The sequence below is a fragment of the Psammomys obesus genome, unplaced genomic scaffold (assembly GCF_907164565.1).
Source record: "Psammomys obesus unplaced genomic scaffold, mPsaObe1.curated_primary_1811, whole genome shotgun sequence".
Taxonomy (NCBI): domain Eukaryota; kingdom Metazoa; phylum Chordata; class Mammalia; order Rodentia; family Muridae; genus Psammomys; species Psammomys obesus.
In genome coordinates, this window is record NW_026596073.1 from 12,392,671 (window position 1) to 12,397,300 (window position 4,630).

At 39.7% G+C, this 4,630-nt stretch overlaps 1 pseudogene; it reads left to right on the forward strand.

Moving 5' to 3' along the window:
* The first annotated feature begins 677 nt into the window (after window positions 1-677).
* On the forward strand, window positions 678-1,657 carry LOC129690535 (glyceraldehyde-3-phosphate dehydrogenase-like; annotated as a pseudogene).
* Window positions 1,658-4,630: the final 2,973 nt, after the last annotated feature.

Genomic DNA, 4,630 nt, shown 5'->3' on the forward strand with positions numbered 1-4,630 from the left:
ACATAAAATTTTACTCAAACACACACAAAAAATACCTTTTTCTCAGCACCTCATGAAATTTCTAAAATTGGCCACATATCTGACACAAAGGAAGTCTCAATAGGTATAAGAAAATTGAAATAACTCCTTGCATCCTGTCTGCTCACCATGGATTAAAGCTGACTAGAAACAACAGAAAGCTTACAAACTAATAGCAATTGAACAACTCTATTGAATGAAAAATGATTTAAGAAATAAATAAAGACTTTCTAGAAGTCAATGAAAATGAATACACAGTATACTCATAGTATACTTATGGGACACAATGAAAATGGTGCTAAGAGGAAAGGTCATAGTATTAAGTGCTTACATTAAAAAAAACTGAAGAAATCGCATACTAGCAACTTAACAGCACACTTAAATGCTCTAGAACAAAAAGAGGAGTAGATATCAAGAAGTAATTAAACTCAGGGTTGAAATCAGCAAAGTAGAAACAGAGAATAATACAAAGAGTCAAAGAAATAAAGAGAAAATCCAACAAGATAGACAAACCCTTATTCAAGCCAATTAAAAAGCAGAGAGAGAATATCCAAATTAACAAAATCAGAAATGTAAAGGGTGGCATGGCTCTCTGCTCCTCCCTGTTCCAGAGACAGCTGCATCTTTTCGTGCAGTGCCAGCCTCGACCCTTAGACATGATGGTGAAGGTCAGAGGGAACGGATTTGATCGTATTGAACGCCTGGTTACCAGGGCTACCTGCATCTCTGGAAAAGTGGAGATTGTTAGCATCAATGACCCCTTCATCAACCTCAACTACATGGTCCACATGCTCCAGTACGTCTCTACCCATGGCAAGTTCAATGGCATAGTCAAGGCTGAGAATGGGAAGCTTGTCATCAACGCAAGCCCATCGCCATCTTCCAGGAGCGAGATCAAGCTAACATTAAATGGGGTGATGCTGGTACTGGGTATGTCTACTGGTGTCTTCACTATCATGGAGAAGGCTGGGGTCCACTTGAAGTGGGGGGCCAAAAGGGTTATCATCTCTGTCCCTCCCACTGATACCCCATGTTTGTGATGGGTGTGAACCACGAGAAGTATGTGAACTCACTCAAGATTGCCAGCAATGGTTCCTGCACCACCAACTGCTTAGCCCCTCTAGCCAAGGTCATCCATGACAACTTTGGCATTGTGGAAAGACTCATGACCACAGTCCATGCCATCACTGCTACCTAGAAGACTGTGGATAGTCCCTCTGGAAAGCTGTGGCGTGATGGGGCTTCCCAGAACAACATTCCTATGTCCACTGGTGCTGCCAAGGCTGTGGGCAAGGTCATCCCAGAGCTGAATGGGAAGCTCACTGGCATGGCCTTCCATGCTCCTACCCCCATATGGCTGTCGTGGATCTGACATGCTGACTGCAGAAACCTACCAAGTATGATGACATCAAGAAGGTGGTGAAGCAGGCATCCGAGGGCCCACTGAAGGGCTACACTGAGGACCAGGTTATCTCCTGCGACTTCAATGGTGACTCCCTCCCACTCTTCCACCTTTGATGCTGGGGCTGGCATTGTCCTCAGTGACAACTTTGTAAAGCTTGTTTCCAGGTATGACAATGAATTCAGCTACAGCAACAGGGTGGTGGACCTCATGACCTACATGGCCTCCAAGGAGTAAGAAGCCCTGGATCACCCACCACAGAAAGGACATGAGAACAAGAGAGAGGCCCTTGGTTGCTGAGGAGTCCCTGTCCCAACTTAGCCCCTGACACTGAGCATCTCCCTCACACTTCCCATCCCAGACCCCCAGAATAGTGGGAGGGGCCGAAGGAGCCCTACTCTCTTGAATACCATCAATAAAGCTCACTGCACCTACAAAAAAAGGGTGACATAACAGCAGGCACCAAGAGAATCCAACCAATCATTAGGTTATACTTTAAAAACCTGTATTCCACCAAATCGGAAAATCTAAAAAGTGGATAGTTGTCTTGATATATACCACTTACCAAAGTTAAATCAAGATCACATAAGCAATTTACACAGACCTATAATCCCTATGAAATAGAAACGGTTATTAAAAGTCTCCTGGCAAAAAAGCCCAGGGCCGGTTGGTTTTACAGATGAATTCTACCAGACTTTCAAAGAAGAGTTAATACCAATACTCCTCAAATTATCCCACAAAATAGGAGCAGAAGGAACATTGTCCAATTTCTTTTACAAGGCCATAGTTAGCCTGACACCTGAACTACATAAAGACTTCAACAAAGAAAAAGAATTACAGACCAATAGATGAACATAGATACAAAAATAATCAATAAATTACTTGAAAACCAAATCCAATAACACTGCAAAAAGATTAGTCCCCAAGGTCAAGTAGGATTCCTTCCAGAGATATAGGGTTGGCTCAACATACATAAATTAAAAAATGCAATCCACCAGACAAACAAACAGAAAGACAAAAACCACATGATCATCTCATTAGATGAAGAAAAGGCCTTTGACAAAATCCAACACCCCTTCATGATAAAAGTCATGGAGAGATTAGGGATACAAAGGACATACTGCAACATAATAAAGGCAGTTTACCGAAAGCCCGTAGATAACATTAATATAAATGGAGAGAAGCTCAAAGCAGTTCCACTAAAATCAGGAACAAGAGCAAGTTGTCTATTCTCCCCATATCTATTCAACATAGTACTCAAAGTCTTTGCTGGAGCAATAAGACAATGAAGGATATCAAAGAAACACAAATTGGAAAGAAAGAAGAGTATTTGGAGATGATATGATAGCATACATAAATGACCCTAGAAATTCTACCAGGAAACTCCTACATCTAATAAACACATTCAGTAAAAGTAGCTGGATACAAAATTAACTCACCAACATCATTAGCCTCCCTAAATACAAATGACAAAAGGACTGAGGAAGAAACCAGGGAAACAACACCTTTCACAATTGCCTCAAATATTATAAAATATTTTAGGGTTATTCTAATCAAGCAAGTGAAAAACATGATAAAAACTTGAAGTCATTGAAGAAAGAAATTGAAGACTGTATGAGAAGATGGAAATAACTCTCATGCTCATAAATAGAAAGTATTAATATATTAGAAATGGCCATCCTGTGGAAAACAATCTACAGATTCAGTGCAATCTTCATCAAAAAATTTCAACATAATTCTTCACAGATCTTGAAAGAGCAATTCTCAGCTTCATATGGATACACACACACACACACACCAACCCAAGATAGATGAAACAATCCTAAAGAATAAAATAACTGTTGGATGTTCCGTCATAACTGATTTCAAGTTGTACTACAGAGCTTTAGTAATAAAAACTGCATGGAATTGATACAAAAACAGACATGTTTTTCAATGAAATAAATTTGATGTCCCATACATAAATTCACACACCTAAGGATACCTGATTTTTTATAAAGTAGCCAGAAAAAAGATAGCATTTTTAACAAATCTGGTCAAACTGAATGTCTGCATTTAGAAGAATAAAAATAGATCCATACTTATCAGTTATGCATAAAACTCAACTCCAAATAGATTGAAGACCTAAAAATAAAAGCAGATACATTCAATCTAGTAGAAGAGGCTCTATCAAGCAAGCGGTATAGAAAGGAAATAGCCTTGAACTCACTGGCACAGGAAAAGACTTTCTGAACAGAACACCATTTGCACAAGCACTAAATTAATAAATAGGACTTAATGAAACTGAAGAGCTTCTGTACAGCAAAGGACACTGTCATTCTGAAACAGTGGTAGCCTAGAGGATGAGGAAAAATAAGCCAGGTAGTGGTAATGTACACCTTTAATTCTGGCACTTGGGAGGCAGAGGCAGATATTTCTCTGGTGAGTTTGAGGCCATCCTGGTCAACAGAGTGAGTTCCAAGACAACCAGGGCTACACAGAGAAAGCCTGTCTCAAAAAGCTGAAACAAAACAAAAACAAAGTCAACTAACTACAATGCTTATGACCAAAAACTTGAGTCTAGTAGCCCAGAGACTTAGGGTAAAACTCAATACTATTGTTCTTAAGAAAAAACAAAACAAAAATATGTAGCAATCAAGTGACTCCTAATGACATTCTGCTGTATTCATAACTCAGTGCCTTGATCATCCATTACCAGAGAAGCCTCCTCTTGTAGCAGATGGGAACAAATGCAGAGGTTCACAGCCAGGCATCATGCAGACCATGAGACCTTGGAACACTCGGGATGTCACTGTCTAATCCCTCCCTTCAGAGTGCAGGGCACCCTGCAGAAGAGAAGGCAGAATGGAAGAGTCGGAGGGAATAGAGGACATCTGGAAAGCAAGACTCTCTAAATCAGCATGGGCAAAGCTCATATGAACTCACAGGGAAGGAGGCAGCACGCACAGGGTCTGCACGGGTTTGCGTCAGGCCCTCTGTGTACATATGATAGCTTCCAGCTTAGAGTTTTTATGGATTACTGAATGCGGGTCTATGATTCTTCTGTCTTCTCTTGGGCTCTTTTCATTCTCTTTGTTTGTTTGTTTTTTTTTTCAATTCTGATAGGCTAGTTTTTGTTTCTAATATTATATTGTATTGTATTGTATTGTATTGTATTGTATTGTATTATATTATATTATATTATATTATATTATATTATATTATATTATA